Source organism: Triturus cristatus, chromosome 4_2 (genome assembly GCF_964204655.1).
Source record: "Triturus cristatus chromosome 4_2, aTriCri1.1, whole genome shotgun sequence".
Classification (NCBI taxonomy): domain Eukaryota; kingdom Metazoa; phylum Chordata; class Amphibia; order Caudata; family Salamandridae; genus Triturus; species Triturus cristatus.
This window is the reverse complement of record NC_140586.1, coordinates 830,134,830-830,154,662: the sequence shown is the minus strand read 5'-3', so window position 1 is coordinate 830,154,662 and position 19,833 is coordinate 830,134,830. Positions and strand designations below refer to the sequence as shown.

The following is a 19,833-nucleotide window of genomic DNA, read 5'->3' as shown; positions in this document are numbered from 1 at the left end:
AAACTATATAAAAAAAAAAGAGTTCCACCAAAGCAGATGTTAACAGTTTTTTGGCCGGGGAAACTGATAAGAGAAGCAGAAAAGGAACAAGCCTTTGTAAAAGCAGGAAAACATGCTACAACCAATATAAATGGAGGAAAAGTAAGTGGCACGCACAGAAGCCAGGAAAGAGAGGGGCGGGATGTGAGCCCCTTTTTAAGTTTATATAAAAAACAATAGATTTCACAAGCACAGCTGTGCAGGCGAAACCTAAAAAGGGCCCGGGTGCTCTAACTCGTGGTCAGTTAAGTAAGTTTTGTAACTAGTGTCACTGTTTCTTTAGCCAGTGGTTCCAGGGCCTGCTACCTTACACTGTGCATGTCCGTTTTGTTGAACTTTAAGCTCATTGTAATCATTTAATTATCTCTCGATCGACACCTTCTCACAAAGAATTCTACTTAGCAGCATATGTAGAAGTTACATGGACTAAAAAAATCCCAGCTTTCAAATTAAGGTAAAATTGAGCAATTTTCAACTAACAAAAATGAGCTTCGCTAATCTTGTTTGTATTTACAAAATTTTCGTGATATATCTACCTTTAATCTACACAATTAGCCAAACTCGCTAAATGTATTCCATTTCTTATCCCGCTTCTAAGCAATTCTTTCCCACATTTTCTCTAAAACTTTCATTAACCGTGAATAGGCAGCTCCTCTTTAAGAAGAACCTTCTAGACAAATTGTAAAGAGCTGTATTCTTAACACAAAACGTAGCAATTTCACGGGTCGGGCTAAGTAACACCTACGTTTATTAGGTCCACTTATATATATTCACTTTGATTAAAATGGGAAGGAGTTAAAGATCTGAGGGTACTAACAGAAGTTAGTATTGAGAATTTAGCACAGAGAACCAAAGAAAAGAAGTAGAGAGCATTGCACAGAAAATATGCAAATATTAGTTCAGTGGCCACGCCCTACTTACATCTGTCGTCGTCAAACCAAGCACCTCACTGGCTAGAATGGCTCGCCATTGCTTTTTACGTCACTGGAATGAGACGCCTGGCGTCCATGCTAGATCGGGTTAAAATACGTACAACCGCTGCCCCATATTTACAAGGGTGGTGTAAATATGGGGCAGCGCCAAAATTAAGACAAAAAAACACATGGGGGCATATTATCAAGAACAGATTTAAAATTATATCCGGTTTAGCGGCAGAAAACTGCTGCTAAAGCGGCGATAATGGGCTTGATAATATGCCGTGGAAAATTACAATGGAAGCCCATGTTCACACCAGAACATGGACTTCTATTGGAATTCTCAAGGGCATATTATCAAGCCCATTATCGCCTCTTTAGCAGCGGTGTTCTGCCGCTAAACCGGCAATAACTTTTAACGCCATCCTTGATAATATGCCCCTAGTCTTTACATGGCGCAATGAGAAAAAATGCCATATTTCTCCTCGTTTTTGCTGTTTCTATGTGTGCTGCATTGTACACATAAACACAACTAAACGCCATGCATGTTATGTTATGGATATTTGTAGAGTGCATGGCTACCCGAAGGCGTCCCAGCGCTACCCGAGAGAGAGGCAGGTCACAGCAGCTTAGGAGGAGGGGTTTTGAAAAAAACAAGTTTTCAGAAGTTTACGGAAGGGAAGGAGATTTGGTTCTGATCGTGGATGGGGAGGAAGCGTGTTCCAGAGCTTGGCGGAAGTAAAGCGGAAGGACCGACCACCCCTTCTCATCCTGTTGATTTTTGGGACCGCAGTTAGGTAGAGACTGGATTAACGTAGAAGTCTATTAGGGTGGTAAGGGGATACGATGGCTTGGAAGATGGGGGGGCCTTTCTACCAGAAAGATTTGTGGGCGATACATAGAGACTTGCATTTTATTCTGTCTGCAACCGGGAGCCAGTGCAGGGTTTTGAGAGCAGGCCTTGCTGAGTGGCTGTTGGGAGTCATGTATGATTGTTTATGTGCAGAAAGGGACACCTGCCTGCACGTAAACAATCATTCCCCAGCGCAGTCACCTTTGCTCTATGTTCCAAGGGTGCCTGCATTGGCGCTAGGCAGCTTTAATTAGCACTACAGCAGGGGGAAACACCGGGCTGCACCATATTGTTGTAAAAACATTGCAGCCCTGCGTTTCCAAAGTGGCAGAGCGCTGCGTTAAGCCAAGAAGGCTAACGCCGCGCTCTGTCACTTTCCATGTAAATATACCCCTTAATGTTTTAGTGGAGGCAGGAGATGCAAGGTAGGGGGAGAGGAGAATTTTAAGGGGAACTTGAGGACAGAGCTATAAAATGTGGCAAACCTCTTCAAATTAAGGGCCTCATTTATGAGGTTTTGGCACAGGGCAGCACTGCAAGAAATCTTGCTGCGCTGCCCTGAGTCAAAAGAAAAGGACCGGAATAAGCCTTAATTTATGAGATACGTGCATTCCTGTCCTTTTCCCCTCACAGGCTCACAATAGGGTGCCATGGGGTAACACAAGCACCCTTGCACCATGGTGCAAGCGTGCCTGAGAAGAAGGAAAAATGAGAACAAATAAAGGTATTTCTCCTTGTTGCGCCTCACTTACACCTCCCCTGGAAGGCTTAGGCTTTTTGCGTATTTCCAGGTTTATTAAATCTCGTAAGTCTGGGAGTGTCAAATGCCATGGGTGTTTCGTGGGAACACCCACTGTAATGCCCATGGCACGCCTCCCTATTGCAGGGTGAAGCAACGCAGCAACTTGTGCTGCGTTGCCTCAGTCCATATCTACAAGGCCATGAAAAGCCACGTAGCATGGCTTTACTTGGCCTTGTAGAAATGGCCCTGCAGTGTGTGCCACCGGACCGTCAATAAAGTGAATTTCCATCAGCCCACAGGAGCTTGTAAATAAGCCCGTGAGTGTCCTCACCCTCAGTAAACACAGACATTTCAATATATAATGAAAATACTGGTGTAGAATGCACCAGTAATGCAATTCTTCACAAATTTTCTTCCCCCAGACATCCGTTCTATTGGTTAGGCTTGCTCGCACGCACCATATGGGGGCTGGTCAGATAACATTTGCCAGGGCTGCTTCGTGTTCCCATTCTGGCCCTGCCTGCTAAACACGTCATTTATCAGGCCCTCCCTAGCGGCACTGTCTACACCCACCCACCTCACACACATACAACACAGGCATCGCTAGTTGGTTGACCCTGTCAATACAAGCATCGGGATGCATCCGTTTAGACTGTGTGACGAATAAAATGCTGTTTTTATCAATCATCACTCGGGACAAAGGAAGGACCTCCCTAACAAGTAACACAGAAGTGGAGAGGAAGTGGTGCAGCGGCCAGAGCTGCTGACTCCAGAGCTAGGGATCCATGTTCGAGTCTCAGCGGCGCAATATCCTGATTCCTGGCAAATCACTTTCTTCGGGTGCTAAATATATGCTGCAGGACAAAAATGCGAAAAGAGGGAAAACTATATTGAAAAAAAAAGAGTTCCACTAAAGCAGATGTTAACAGTATTTTGGCCGGGGGAAACTGATAAAAGAAGCAGACAAGGAGCAAGCCTTTGTAAAAGCAGGAAAACATGCTACAACCAATATAAATGGAGGAAAAGTAAGTGGCACGCACAGAAGCCAGGAAATAGAGGGGCAGGATGTGAGCTCCTTTTTAAGTTTATATAAAAAACAATAGATTTCACAAGCACAGCTGTGCAGGCGAAACCTAAAAAGGGCCCGGGTGCTCTAACTCGTGGTCAGTTAAGTAAGTTTTGTAACTAGTGTCACTGTTTCTTTAGCCAGTGGTTCCAGGGCCTGCTACCTTACACTGTGCATGTCCGTTTTGTTGAACTTTAAGCTCGTTGTAATCATTTAATTATCTCTCGATCTACAACTTCTCACAAAGCATTCTACTTAGCAGCATATGTAGAAATTACATGGACTAAAAAACATCCCAGCTTTCAAATTAAGGTAAAATTAAGCAATTTTCAACTAACAAAGACGAGCTTCGCTAATCAGGTTTGTGTTTACAAAATTTTCGCGATATATCTACCTTTAATCTACACAATTAGCCAAACTCGCTAAATGTATTCCATTTCTTATCCCGCTTCTAAGCAATTCTTTTCTGCATTTTCTCTAAAACTTTCATTAACCGTGAACAGACGGCTCCTCTTTAAGAGGAACCTTCTAGACAAATTGTAAAGAGCTGTATTCTTAACTCAAAACGTAGCAATTTCATGGGTCGGGCTAAGTAACACCTACGTTTATTAGGTCCTCTTATATATATTCACTTTGATTAAAATGGGAAGGAGTTAAAGATCTGAGGGTACTAACAGAAGTTAGTATTGAGAATTTAGCACAGAGAACCAAAGAAAAGAAGTTGATAGCATTGCACAGAAAATATGCAAATATTAGTTCAGTGGCCACGCCCTACTTACATCTGTCGTCGTCAAACCAAGCACCTCACTGGCTAGAATGGCTCGCCATTGCTTTTTACGTCACTGGAATGAGACGCCTGGCGTCCATGCTAGATCGGGTTAAAATACGTACAACCGCTGCCCCATATTTACAAGGGTGGTGTAAATATGGGGCAGTGCCAAAATTAAGACAAAAAAACACCTGGGGGCATATTATCAAGAACAGATTTAAAATTATCGCTGATTTAGCGGCAGAAAACTGCTGCTAAAGCGGCGGTAATGGGCTGCATAATATGCAGTGGAAAATTACAATGGAAGCCCATGTTCACACCAGAACATGGACTTCTATTGGAATTCTCAAGGGCATATTATCAAGCCCATTATCGCCGCTTTAGCGGCGGTGTTCTGCTGCTAAACCGGCGATAACATTTAACGCCATCCTTGATAATATGCCCCTAGTCTTTACATGGCGCAATGAGGAAAAATGCCATATTTCTCCTCCTTTTTTACTGTTTCTATGTGTGCTGCATTGTACACATAAACACAACTAGACGCCATGCATGTTATGTTATGGACATTTGTAGAGTGCATGGCTACCCGAAGGCGTCCCAGTGCTACCCGAGAGAGAGGCAGGTCACAGCAGCTTAGCAGGAGGGGTTTTGAAAAAAACAAGTTTTCAGAAGTTTACGGAAGGGAAGGAGATTTGGTTCTGATCGTGGATGGGGAGGAAGCGTGTTCCAGAGCTTGGCGGAAGTAAAGCGGAAGGACCGACCACCCCTTCTCATCCTGTTGATTTTTGGGACCGCATTTAGTTAGAGACTGGATGAACGTAGAAGTCTATTAGGGTGGTAAGGGGATATGATGGCTTGGAGAATGGGGGGGCCTTTCTACCAGAAAGATTTGTGGGCGATACATAGAGACTTGCATTTTATTTTGTCCGCAACCGGGAGCCAGTGCAGGGTTTTGGGAGCAGGCCTTGCTGAGTGGCTGTTGGGAGTCATGTATGATTGTTTATGTGCAGAAAGGGACACCTTCCTGCACGTAAACAATCATGCCCCAGCGCAGTCACCTTTGCTCTATGTTCCAAGGGTGCCTGCATTGGCGCTAGGCAGCTTTAATTAGCACTACAGGAGGGGGAAACACCGGGCTGCACCATATTGTTGTAAAAACATTGCAGCCCTGCGTTTCCAAAGTGGCAGAGCGCTGCGTTACGCCAAGAAGGCTAACGCCGCGCTCTGTCACTTTCCATGTAAATATACCCCTTAATGTTTTAGTGGAGGCAGGAGATGCAAGGTAGGGGGAGGGGAGAATTTTAAGGGGAACTTGAGGACAGAGCTATAAAATGAGGCAAACCTCTTCAAATTAAGGGCCTCATTTATGAGGTTTTGGCACAGGGCAGCACTGCAAGAAATCTTGCTGCGCTGCCCTGAGTCAAAAGAAAAGGACCGGAATAAGCCTTAATTTATGAGATACGTGCATTCCTGTCCTTTTCCCCTCACTGGCTCACAATGGGGTGCCATGGGGTAACACAAGCACCCTTGCACCATGGTGCAAGCGTGCCTGAGAAGAAGGAAAAACGAGAACAAATAAAGGTATTTCTCCTTGTTGCGCCTCACTTACACCTCCCCTGGAAGGCTTAGGCTTTTTGCGTATTTCCAGGTTTATTAAATCTCGTAAGTCTGGGAGTGTCAAATGCCATGGGTGTTACGTGGGAACACCCACTGTAATGCCCATGGCACGCCTCCCTATTGCAGGGTGAAGCAACGCAGCAACTTGTGCTGCGTTGTCTCAGTCCATATCTACAAGGCCATGAAAAGCCACGAAAAGCCACGTAGCATGGCTTTACGTGGCCTTTTAGATATGGCCCTGCAGTGTGTGCCACCGGACCGTCAATAAAGTGAATTTCCATCAGCGCACAGGAGCTTGTAAATAAGCCTGTGAGTGTCCTCACCCTCAGTAAACACAGACATTTCAATATATAATGAAAATACTGGTGTAGAATGCACCAATACTGCAATTCTTCACAAATATTCTTCCCCCAGACATCCGTTCTATAGGTTAGGCTCGCTCGCATGCACCATATGGGGGCTGGTCTGATAACATTTGCCAGGGCTGCTTTGTGTTCCCATTCTGGCCCTGCCTGCTCGATACGTCATTTATCAGGCCCTCCCTAGCGGCACTGTCTACACCCACCCACCTCACACACATACAACACAGGCATTGTCAATACAAGCATCGGGATGCATCCGTTTAAACTGTGTGACGAATAAAATGCTGTTTTTATCAATCATCACTCGGGACAAAGGAAGGACCTCCCTGACAAGTAACACAGAAGTGGAGAGGATGTGGTGCAGCGGCCAGAGCTGCTGACTCGAGAGCTAGGGATCAATGTTCGAGTCTCAGCGGCGCAACATCCTGATTCCGGGCAAATCACTTTCTCCGGGTGCTAAATATATGCTGCAGGACAAAAATGCGAAAAGAGGGAAAACTATATAAAAAAAAAAAGAGTTCCACCAAAGCAGATGTTAACAGTATTTTGGCCGGGGGAAACTGATAAGAGAAGCAGTCAAGGAACAAGCCTTTGTAAAAGCAGAAAAACATGCTACAACCAATATAAATGGAGGAAAAGTAAGTGGCACGCACAGAAGCCAGGAAAGAGAGGGGCGGGATGTGAGCCCCTTTTTAAGTTTATATAAAAAAACAATAGATTTCACAAGCACAGCTGTGCAGGCGAAACCTAAAAAGGGCCCGGGTGCTCTAACTCGTGGTCAGTTAAGTAAGTTTTGTAACTAGTGTCACTGTTTCTTTAGCCAGTGGTTCCAGGGCCTGCTACCTTACACTGTGCATGTCCGTTTTGTTGAACTTTAAGCTCGTTGTAATCATTTAATTATCTCTCGATCTACAACTTCTCACAAAGCATTCTACTTAGCAGCATATGTAGAAATTACATGGACTAAAAAAATCCCAGCTTTCAAATTAAGGTAAAATTGAGCAATTTTCAACTAACAAAAATGAGCTTCGCTAATCTCGTTTGTGTTTACAAAATTTTCGCGATATATCTACCTTTAATCTACACAATTAGCCAAACTCGCTAAATGTATTCCATTTCTTATTCCGCTTCTAAGCAATTCTTGTCTGCATTTTCTCTAAAACTTTCATTAACCGTGAATAAACGGCTCCTCTTTAAGAGGAACCTTCTAGACAAATAGTACAGAGCTGTATTCTTAACACAAAACGTAGCAATTTCACGGTTCGGGCTAAGTAACACCTACGTTTATTAGGTCCTCTTATATATATTCACTTTGATTAAAATGGGAAGGAGTTAAAGATCTGAGGGTACTAACAGAAGTTAGTATTGAGAATTTAGCACAGAGAACCAAACAAAAGAAGTTGATAGCATTGCACAGAAAATATGCAAATATTAGTTCAGTGGCCACGCCCTACTTACATCTGTCGTCGTCAAACCAAGCACCTCACTGGCTAGAATGGCTCGCCATTGCTTTTTACGTCACTGGAATGAGACGCCTGGCGTCCATGCTAGATCGGGTTAAAATACGTACAACCGCTGCCCCATATTTACAAGGGTGGTGTAAATATGGGGCAGTGCCAAAATTAAGACAAAAAAACACTTGGGGGCATATTATCAAGAACAGATTTAAAATTATCGCTGATTTAGCGGCAGAAAACTGCTGCTAAAGCGGCGATAATGGGATTGATAATATGCACTGGAAAATTACAATGGAAGCCCATGTTCACACCAGAACATGGACTTCTATTGGAATTCTTAAGGGCATATTATCAAGCCCATTATCGCCGCTTTAGCGGCGGTGTTCTGCCGCTAAACCGGCGATAACGTTTAACGCCATCCTTGATAATATGCCTCTAGTCTTTACATGGCGCAATGAGGAAAAATGCCATATTTCTCCTTGTTTTTGCTGTTTCTATGTGTGCTGCATTGTACACATAAACACAACTAAACGCCATGCATGTTATGTTATGGATATTTGTAGAGTGCATGGCTACCCAAAGGCGTCCCAGCGCTACCCGAGAGAAAGGCAGGTCACAGCAGCTTAGTAGGAGGGGTTTTGAAAAAAACAAGTTTTCAGAAGTATACGGAAGGGAAGGAGATTTGGTTCTGATCGTGGATGGGGAGGAAGCGTGTTCCAGAGCTTGGCGGAAGTAAAGCGGAAGGACCGACCACCCCTTCTCATCCTGTTGATTTTTGGGACCGCATTTAGTTAGAGACTGGATTAACGTAGAAGTCTATTAGGGTGGTAAGGGGATACGATGGCTTGGAGGATGGGGGGGCCTTTCTACCAGAAAGATTTGTGGGCGATACATAGAGACTTGCATTTTATTCTGTCCGCAACCGGGAGCCACTGCAGGGTTTTGGGAGCAGGCCTTGCTCAGTGGCTGTTGGGAGTCATGTATGATTGTTTATGTGCAGAAAGGGATACCTTCCTGCACGTAAACAATCATGCCCCAGCGCAGTCACCTTTGCTCTATGTTCCAAGGGTGCCTGCATTGGCGCTAGGCAGCTTTAATTAGCACTACAGCAGGGGGAAACACCGGGCTGCACCATATTGTTGTAAAAACATTGCAGCCCTGCGTTTCCAAAGTGGCAGAGCGCTGCGTTACGCCAAGAAGGCTAACGCCGCGCTCTGTCACTTTCCATGTAAATATACCCCTTAATGTTTTAGTGGAGGCAGGAGATGCAAGGTAGGGGGAGGGGAGAATTTTAAGGGGAACATGAGGACAGAGCTATAAAATGTGGCAAACCTCTTCAAATTAAGGGCCTAATTTATGAGGTTTTGGCACAGGGCAGCACTGCAAGAAATCTTGCTGCGCTGCCCTGAGTCAAAAGAAAAGGACCGGAATAAGCCTTAATTTATGAGATACGTGCATTCCTGTCCTTTTCCCCTCACTGGCTCACAATGGGGTGCCATGGGGTAACACAAGCACCCTTGCACCATGGTGCAAGCGTGCCTGAGAAGAAGGAAAAACGAGAACAAATAAAGGTATTTCTCCTTGTTGCGCCTCACTTACACCTCCCCTGGAAGGCTTATGCTTTGTGCGTATTTCCAGGTTTATTAAATCTCGTAAGTCTGGGAGTGTCAAATGCCATGGGTGTTACGTGGGAACACCCACTGTAATGCCCATGGCACGCCTCCCTATTGCAGGGTGAAGCAACGCAGCAACTTGTGCTGCGTTGCCTCAGTCCATATCTACAAGGCCATGAAAAGCCACGAAAAGCCACGTAGCATGGCTTTACGTGGCCTTTTAGATATGGTCCTGCCGTGTGTGCCGCCGGACCGTCACTAAAAGTGAATTTCCATCAGCGCACAGGAGCTTGTAAATAAGCCTGTGAGTGTCCTCACCCTCAGTAAACACAGACATTTCAATATATAATGAAAATACTGGTGTAGAATGCACCAATAATGCAATTCTTCACAAATATTCTTCCCCCAGACATCCGTTCTATAGGTTAGGCTCGCTCGCACGCACCATATGGGGGCTGGTCTGATAACATTTGCCAGGGCTGCTTTGTGTTCCCATTCTGGCCCTGCCTGCTCGACACGTCATTTATCAGGCCCTCCCTAGCGGCACTGTCTACACCCACCCACCTCACACACATACAACACAGGCATCACCAGTCGGGTGACCCTGTCAATACAAGCATCGGGATGCATCCGTTTAGACTGTGTGACGAATAAAATGCTGTTTTTATCAATCATCACTCGGGACAAAGGAAGGACCTCCCTGACAAGTAACACAGAAGTGGAGAGGATGTGGTGCAGCGGCCAGAGCTGCTGACTCGAGAGCTAGGGATCCATGTTCGAGTCTCAGCGGCGCAACATCCTGATTCTGGGCAAATCACTTTCTCCGGGTGCTAAATATATGTTGCAGGACAAAAATGCAAAAGAGGGAAAACTATATAAAAAAAAAAAAGAGTTCCACCAAAGCAGATGTTAACAGTATTTTGGCCGGGGGAAACTGATAAGAGGAGCAGTCAAGGAACAAGCCTTTGTAAAAGCAGGAAAACATGCTACAACCAATATAAATGGAGGAAAAGTAAGTGGCACGCACAGAAGCCAGGAAAGAGAGGGGCGGGATGTGAGCCCCTTTTTAAGTTTATATAAAAAACAATAGATTTCACAAGCACAGCTGTGGAGGCGAAACCTAAAAAGGGCCCGGGTGCTCTAACTCGTGGTCAGTTAAGTAAGTTTTGTAACTAGTGTCACTGTTTCTTTAGCCAGTGGTTCCAGGGCCTGCTACCTTACACTGTGCATGTCCGTTTTGTTGAACTTTAAGCTCATTGTAATCATTTAATTATCTCTCGATCTACAACTTCTCACAAAGCATTCTACTTAGCAGCATATGTAGAAGTTACATGGACTAAAAAAATCCCAGCTTTCAAATTAAGGTAAAATTGAGCAATTTTCAACTAACAAAAATGAGCTTCGCTAATCTCGTTTGTGTTTACAAAATTTTTGCGATATATCTACCTTTAATCTACACAATTAGCCAAACTCGCTAAATGTATTCCATTTCTTATTCCGCTTCTAAGCAATTCTTTTCTGCATTTTCTCTAAAACTTTCATTAACCGTGAATAGGCGGCTCCTCTTTAAGAGGAACCTTCTAGACAAATTGTAAAGAGCTGTATTCTTAACACAAAACGTAGCAATGTCACGGGTCGGGCTAAGTAACACCTACGTTTATTAGGTCCACTTGTATATATTCACTTTGATTAAAATGGGAAGGAGTTAAAGATCTGAGGGTACTAACAGAAGTTAGTATTGAGAATTTAGCACAGAGAACCAAAGAAAAGAAGTTGATAGCATTGCACAGAAAATATGCAAATATTAGTTCAGTGGCCACGCCCTACTTACATCTGTCGTCGTCAAACCAAGCACCTCACTGGCTAGAATGGCTCGCCATTGCTTTTTACGTCACTGGAATGAGACGCCTGGCATCCATGCTAGATCGGGTTAAAATACGTACAACCGCTGCCCCATATTTACAAGGGTGGTATAAATATGGGGCAGTGCCAAAATTAAGACAAAAAAACACCTGGGGGCATATTATCAAGAACAGATTCAAAATTATCGCTGATTTAGCGGCAGAAAACTGCTGCTAAAGCGGCGATAATGGGCTTGATAATATGCAGTGGAAAATTACAATGGAAGCCCATCTTCACACCAGAACATGGACTTCTATTGGAATTCTCAAGGGCATATTATCAAGCCCATTATCGCCGCTTTAGCGGCGGTGTTCTGCCGCTAAACCGGCGATAACTTTTAACGCCATCCTTGATAATATGCCCCTAGTCTTTACATGGCGCAATGAGGAAAAATGCCATATTTCTCCTCCTTTTTTACTGTCTCTATGTGTGCTGCATTGTACACATAAACACAACTAAACGCCATGCATGTTATGTTATGGATATTTGTAGAGTGCATGGCTACCCGAAGGCGTCCCAGCGCTACCCGAGAGAGAGGCAGGTCACAGCAGCTTAGTAGGAGGGGTTTTGAAAAAAACAAGTTTTCAGAAGTTTACGGAAGGGAAGGAGATTTGGTTCTGATCGTGGATGGGGAGGAAGTGTGTTCCAGAGCTTGGCGGAAGTAAAGCGGAAGGACCGACCACCCCTTCTCATCCTGTTGATTTTTGGGACCGCATTTAGTTAGAGACTGGATGAACGTAGAAGTCTATTAGGGTGGTAAGGGGATACGATGGCTTGGAGGATGGGGGGGCCTTTCTACCAGAAAGATTTGTGGGCGATACATAGAGACTTGCATTTTATTCTGTCCGCAACCAGGAGCCAGTGCAGGGTTTTGGGAGCAGGCCTTGCTGAGTGGCTGTTGGGAGTCATGTATGATTGTTTATGTGCAGAAAGGGACACCTTCCTGCACGTAAACAATCATGCCCCAGCGCAGTCACCTTTGCTCTATGTTCCAAGGGTGCCTGCATTGGCGCTAGGCAGCTTTAATTAGCACTACAGCAGGGGGAAACACCGGGCTGCACCATATTGTTGTAAAAACATTGCAGCCCTGCGTTTCCAAAGTGGCAGAGCGCTGCGTTATGCCAAGAAGGCTAACGCCGCGCTCTGTCACTTTCCATGTAAATATACCCCTTAATGTTTTAGTGAAGGCAGGAGATGCAAGGTAGGGGGAGGGGAGAATTTTAAGGGGAACTTGAGGACAGAGCTATAAAATGTGGCAAACCTCTTCAAATTAAGGGCCTCATTTATGAGGTTTTGGCACAGGGCAGCACTGCACGAAATCTTGCTGCGCTGCCCTGAGTCAAAAGAAAAGGACCGGAATAAGCCTTAATTTATGAGATACGTGCATTCCTGTCCTTTTCCCCTCACTGGCTCACAATGGGGTGCCATGGGGTAACACAAGCACCCTTGCACCATGGTGCAAGCGTGCCTGAGAAGAAGGAAAGACGAGAACAAATAAAGGTATTTCTCCTTGTTGCGCCTCACTTACACCTCCCCTGGAAGGCTTAGGCTTTTTGCGTATTTCCAGGTTTATTAAATCTCGTAAGTCTGGGAGTGTGTCAAATGCCATGGGTGTTACGTGGGAACACCCACTGTAATGCCCATGGCACGCCTCCCTATTGCAGGGTGAAGCAACGCAGCAACTTGTGCTGCGTTGCCTCAGTCCATATCTACAAGGCCATGAAAAGCCACGAAAAGCCACGTAGCATGGCTTTACGTGGCCTTTTAGATATGGCCCTGCAGTGTGTGCCACCGGACCGTCAATAAAGTGAATTTCTATCAGCGCACAGGAGCTTGTAAATAAGCCTGTGAGTGTCCTCACCCTCAGTAAACACAGACATTTCAATATATAATGAAAATACTGGTGTAGAATGCACCAATAATGCAATTCTTCACAAATATTCTTCCCCCAGACATCCGTTCTATAGGTTAGGCTCGCTCGCACGCACCATATGGGGGCTGGTCTGATAACATTTGCCAGGGCTGCTTTGTGTTCCCATTCTGGCCCTGCCTGCTCGACACGTCATTTATCAGGCCCTCCCTAGCGGCACTGTCTACACCCACCCACCTCACACACATACAACACAGGCATCGCCAGTCGGTTGACCCTGTCAATACAAGCATCGGGATGCATCCGTTTAGACTGTGTGACGAATAAAATGCTGTTTTTATCAATCATCACTCGGGACAAAGGAAGGACCTCCCTGACAAGTAACACAGAAGTGGAGAGGATGTGGTGCAGCGGCCAGAGCTGCTGACTCGAGAGCTAGGGATCCATGTTCGAGTCTCAGCGGCGCAACATCCTGATTCTGGGCAAATCACTTTCTCCGGTTGCTAAATATATGTTGCAGGACAAAAATGCAAAAGAGGGAAAACTATATAAAAAAAAAAAAGAGTTCCACCAAAGCAGATGTTAACAGTATTTTGGCCGGGGGAAACTGATAAGAGGAGCAGTCAAGGAACAAGCCTTTGTAAAAGCAGGAAAACATGCTACAACCAATATAAATGGAGGAAAAGTAAGTGGCACGCACAGAAGCCAGGAAAGAGAGGGGCGGGATGTGAGCCCCTTTTTAAGTTTATATAAAAAACAATAGATTTCACAAGCACAGCTGTGCAGGCGAAACCTAAAAAGGGCCCGGGTGCTCTAACTCGTGGTCAGTTAAGTAAGTTTTGTAACTAGTGTCACTGTTTCTTTAGCCAGTGGTTCCAGGGCCTGCTACCTTACACTGTGCATGTCCGTTTTGTTGAACTTTAAGCTCATTGTAATCATTTAATTATCTCTCGATCTACAACTTCTCACAAAGCATTCTACTCAGCAGCATATGTAGAAGTTACATGGACTAAAAAAATCCCAGCTTTCAAATTAAGGTAAAATTGAGCAATTTTCAACTAACAAAAATGAGCTTCGCTAATCTCGTTTGTGTTTACAAAATTTTTGCGATATATCTACCTTTAATCTACACAATTAGCCAAACTCGCTAAATGTATTCCATTTCTTACTCCGCTTCTAACCAATTCTTTTTTGCATTTTCTCTAAAACTTTCATTAACCGTGAATAGGCGGCTCCTCTTTAAGAGGAACCTTCTAGACAAATTGTAAAGAGCTGTATTCTGAACACAAAACGTAGCAATGTCACGGGTCGGGCTAAGTAACACCTACGTTTATTAGGCCCACTTATATATATTCACTTTGATTAAAATGGGAAGGAGTTAAAGATCTGAGGGTACTAACAGAAGTTAGTATTGAGAATTTAGCACAGAGAACCAAAGAAAATAAGTTGATAGCATTGCACAGAAAATATGCAAATATTAGTTCAGTGGCCACGCCCTACTTACATCTGTCGTCGTCAAACCAAGCACCTCACTGGCTAGAATGGCTCGCCATTGCTTTTTACGTCACTGGAATGAGACGCCTGGTGTCCATGCTAGATCGGGTTAAAATACGTACAACCGCTGCCCCATATTTACAAGGGTGGTGTAAATATGGGGCAGTGCCAAAATTAAGACAAAAAAACACCTGGGGCATATTATCAAGAACAGATTCAAAATTATCGCTGATTTAGCGGCAGAAAACTGCTGCTAAAGCGGCGATAATGGGCTTGATAATATGCCGTGGAAAATTACAATGGAAGCCCATGTTCACACCAGAACATGGACTTCTATTTGAATTCTCAAGGGCATATTATCAAGCCCATTATCGCCGCTTTAGCGGCGGTGTTCTGCCGCTAAACCGGCGATAACTTTTAACGCCATCCTTGATAATATGCCCCTAGTCTTTACATGGCGCAATGAGGAAAAATGCCATATTTCTCCTTGTTTTTGCTGTTTCTATGTGTGCTGCATTGTACACATAAACACAACTAAACGCCATGCATGTTATGTTATGGACATTTGTAGAGTGCATGGCTACCCAAAGGCGTCCCAGCGCTACCCGAGAGAGAGGCAGGTCACAGCAGCTTAGTAGGAGGGGTTTTGAAAAAAACAAGTTTTCAGAAGTATACGGAAGGGAAGGAGATTTGGTTCTGATCGTGGATGGGGAGGAAGCGTGTTCCAGAGCTTGGCGGAAGTAAAGCGGGAGGACCGACCACCCCTTCTCATCCTGTTGATTTTTGGGACCGCATTTAGTTAGAGACTGGATTAACGTAGAAGTCTATTAGGGTGGTAAGGGGATACGATGGCTTGGAGTATGGGGGGGCCTTTCTACCAGAAAGATTTGTGGGCGATACATAGAGACTTGCATTTTATTCTGTCCGCAACCGGGAGCCACTGCAAGGTTTTGGGAGCAGGCCTTGCTGAGTGGCTGTTGGGAGTCATGTATGATTGTTTATGTGCAGAAAGGGACACCTTCCTGCACGTAAACAATCATGCCCCAGCGTAGTCACCTTTGCTCTATGTTCCAAGGGTGCCTGCATTGGCGCTAGGCAGCTTTAATTAGCACTACAGCAGGGGGAAACACCGGGCTGCACCATATTGTTGTAAAAACATTGCAGCCCTGCGTTTCCAAAGTGGCAGAGCGCTGCGTTACGCCAAGAAGGCTAACGCCGCGCTCTGTCACTTTCCATGTAAATATACCCCTTAATGTTTTAGTGGAGGCAGGAGATGCAAGGTAGGGGGAGGGGAGAATTTTAAGGGGAACTTGAGGACAGAGCTATAAAATGTGGCAAACCTCTTCAAATTAAGGGCCTCATTTATGAGGTTTTGGCACAGGGCAGCACTGCAAGAATTCTTGCTGCGCTGCCCTGAGTCAAAAGAAAAGGACCGGAATAAGCCTTAATTTATGAGATACGTGCATTCCTGTCCTTTTCCCCTCACTGGCTCTCAATGGGGTGCCATGGGGTAACACAAGCACCCTTGCACCATGGTGCAAGCGTGCCTGAGAAGAAGGAAAAACGAGAACAAATAAAGGTATTTCTCCTTGTTGCGCCTCACTTACACCTCCCCTGGAAGGCTTAGGCTTTGTGCGTATTTCCAGGTTTATTAAATCTCGTAAGTCTGGGAATGTGTCAAATGCCATGGGTGTTACGTGGGAACACCCACTGTAATGCCCATGGCACGCCTCCCTATTGCAGGGTGAAGCAACGCAGCAACTTGTGCTGCGTTGCCTCAGTCCATATCTACAAGGCCATGAAAAGCCACGAAAAGCCACGTAGCATGGCTTTACGTGGCCTTTTAGATATGGCCCTGCAGTGTGTGCCACCGGACCGTCAATAAAGTGAATTTCCATCAGCGCACAGGAGCTTGTAAATAAGCCTGTGAGTGTCCTCACCCTCAGTAAACACAGACATTTCAATATATAATGAAAATACTGGTGTAGAATGCACCAATAATGCAATTCTTCACAAATATTCTTCCCCCAGACATCCGTTCTATAGGTTAGGCTCGCTCGCACGCACCATATGGGGGCTGGTCTGATAACATTTGCCAGAGCTGCTTTGTGTTCCCATTCTGGCCCTGCCTGCTCGACACGTCATTTATCAGGCCCTCCCTAGCGGCACTGTCTACACCCACCCACCTCACACACATACAACACAGGCATCACCAGTCGGGTGACCCTGTCAATACAAGCATCGGGATGCATCCGTTTAGACTGTGTGACGAATAAAATGCTGTTTTTATCAATCATCACTCGGGACAAAGGAAGGACCTCCCTGACAAGTAACACAGAAGTGGAGAGGATGTGGTGCAGCGGCCAGAGCTGCTGACTCGAGAGCTAGGGATCCATGTTCGAGTCTCAGCGGCGCAACATCCTGATTCTGGGCAAATCACTTTCTCCGGGTGCTAAATATATGTTGCAGGACAAAAATGCAAAAGAGGGAAAACTATATAAAAAAAAAAAAGAGTTCCACCAAAGCAGATGTTAACAGTATTTTGGCCGGGGGAAACTGATAAGAGGAGCAGTCAAGGAACAAGCCTTTGTAAAAGCAGGAAAACATGCTACAACCAATATAAATGGAGGAAAAGTAAGTGGCACGCACAGAAGCCAGGAAAGAGAGGGGCGGGATGTGAGCCCCTTTTTAAGTTTATATAAAAAACAATAGATTTCACAAGCACAGCTGTGCAGGCGAAACCTAAAAAGGGCCCGGGTGCTCTAACTCGTGGTCAGTTAAGTAAGTTTTGTAACTAGTGTCACTGTTTCTTTAGCCAGTGGTTCCCGGGCCTGCTACCTTACACTGTGCATGTCCGTTTTGTTGAACTTTAAGCTCATTGTAATCATTTAATTATCTCTCGAGCAACAACTTCTCACAAAGCATTCTACTTAGCAGCATATGTAGAAGTTACATGGACTAAAAAAATACCAGCTTTCAAATTAAGGTAAAATTGAGCAATTTTCAACTAACAAAAATGAGCTTCACTAATCTCGTTTGTGTTTACAAAATTTTCGCGATATATCTACCTTTAATCTACACAATTAGTCAAACTCGCTAAATGTATTCCATTTCTTATTCCGCTTCTAAGCAATTCTTATCTGCATTTTCTCTAAAACTTTCATTAACCGTGAATAGGCGGCTCCTCTTTAAGAGGAACCTTCTAGACAAATTGTAAAGAGCTGTATTCTTAACACAAAACGTAGCAATTTCACGGGTCGGGCTAAGTAACACCTACGTTTATTAGGTCCACTTATATATATTCACTTTGATTAAAATGGGAAGGAGTTAAAGATCTGAGGGTACTAACAAAAGTTAGTATTGAGAATTTAGCACAGAGAACCAAAGAAAAGAAGTTGATAGCATTGCACAGAAAATATGCAAATATTAGTTCAGTGGCCACGCCCTACTTACATCTGTCGTCGTCAAACCAAGCACCTCACTGGCTAGAATGGCTCGCCATTGCTTTTTACGTCACTGGAATGAGACGCCTGGCGTCCATGCTAGATCGGGTTAAAATACGTACAACCGCTGCCCCATATTTACAAGGGTGGTATAAATATGGGGCAGTGCCAAAATTAAGACAAAAAAACACCTGGGGGCATATTATCAAGAACAGATTCAAAATTATCGCTGATTTAGCGGCAGAAAACTGCTGCTAAAGCCGCGATAATGGGCTTGATAATATGCAGTGGAAAATTACAATGGAAGCCCATGTTCACACCAGAACATGGACTTCTATTGGAATTCTCAAGGGCATATTATCAAGCCCATTATCGCCGCTTTAGCGGCGGTGTTCTGCCGCTAAACCGGCGATAACTTTTAACGCCATCCTTGATAATATGCCCCTAGTCTTTACATGGCGCAATGAGGAAAAATGCCATATTTCTCCTCCTTTTTTACTGTTTCTATGTGTGCTGCATTGTACACATAAACACAACTAAACGCCATGCATGTTATGTTATGGACATTTGTAGAGTGCATGGCTACCCAAAGGCGTCCCAGCGCTACCCGAGAGAGAGGCAGGTCACAGCAGCTTAGTAGGAGGGGTTTTGAAAAAAACAAGTTTTCAGAAGTTTACGGAAGGGAAGGAGATTTGGTTCTGATCGTGGATGGGGAGGAAGTGTGTTCCAGAGCTTGGCGGAAGTAAAGCGGAAGGACCGACCACCCCTTCTCATCCTGTTGATTTTTGGGACCGCATTTAGTTAGAGACTGGATGAACGTAGAAGTCTATTAGGGTGGTAAGGGGATACGATGGCTTGGAGGATGGGGGGGCCTTTCTACCAGAAAGATTTGTGGGCGATACATAGAGACTTGCATTTTATTCTGTCCGCAACCGGGAGCCAGTGCAGGGTTTTGGGAGCAGGCCTTGCTGAGTGGCTGTTGGGAGTCATGTATGATTGTTTATGTGCAGAAAGGGACACCTTCCTGCACGTAAACGATCATGCCCCAGCGCAGTCACCTTTGCTCTATGTTCCACGGGTGCCTGCATTGGCGCTAGGCAGGTTTAATTAGCACTACAGCAGGGGGAAACACCGGGCTGCACCATATTGTTGTAAAAACATTGCAGCCCTGCGTTTCCAAAGTGGCAGAGCGCTGCGTTACGCCAAGAAGGCTAACGCCGCACTCTGTCACTTTCCATGTAAATATACCCCTTAATGTTTTAGTGGAGGCAGGAGATGCAAGGTAGGGGGAGGGGAGAATTTTAAGGGGAACTTGAGGACAGAGCTATAAAATGTGGCAAAACTCTTCAAATTAAGGGCCTCATTTATGAGGTTTTGGCACAGGGCAGCACTGGAAGAAATCTTGCTGCGCTGCCCTGAGTCAAAAGAAAAGGACCGGAATAAGCCTTAATTTATGAGATACGTGCATTCCTGTCCTTTTCCCCTCACTGGCTCACAATGGGGTGCCATGGGGTGACACAAGCACCCTTGCACCATGGTGCAAGCGTGCCTGAGAAGAAGGAAAAACGAGAACAAATAAAGGTATTTCTCCTTGTTGCGCCTCACTTACACCTCCCCTGGAAGGCTTAGGCTTTTTGCGTATTTCCAGGTTTATTAAATCTCGTAAGTCTGGGAGTGTCAAATGCTATGGGT

The 19,833-nt window shown here is 44.8% G+C and overlaps 6 pseudogenes; all 6 read right to left on the bottom strand.

The window, feature by feature from the left end:
- Positions 1-683: 683 nt before the first annotated feature.
- Positions 684-738, bottom strand: LOC146835168 (U7 small nuclear RNA; annotated as a pseudogene).
- A 3,378-nt stretch (positions 739-4,116) lies between these two features.
- Positions 4,117-4,171, bottom strand: LOC146835167 (U7 small nuclear RNA; annotated as a pseudogene).
- A 3,372-nt stretch (positions 4,172-7,543) lies between these two features.
- Positions 7,544-7,598, bottom strand: LOC146835166 (U7 small nuclear RNA; annotated as a pseudogene).
- A 3,388-nt stretch (positions 7,599-10,986) lies between these two features.
- On the bottom strand, positions 10,987-11,041 carry LOC146835165 (U7 small nuclear RNA; annotated as a pseudogene).
- Positions 11,042-14,431: 3,390 nt separating this feature from the next.
- On the bottom strand, positions 14,432-14,486 carry LOC146835164 (U7 small nuclear RNA; annotated as a pseudogene).
- Positions 14,487-17,874: 3,388 nt separating this feature from the next.
- Positions 17,875-17,929, bottom strand: LOC146835163 (U7 small nuclear RNA; annotated as a pseudogene).
- Positions 17,930-19,833: the final 1,904 nt, after the last annotated feature.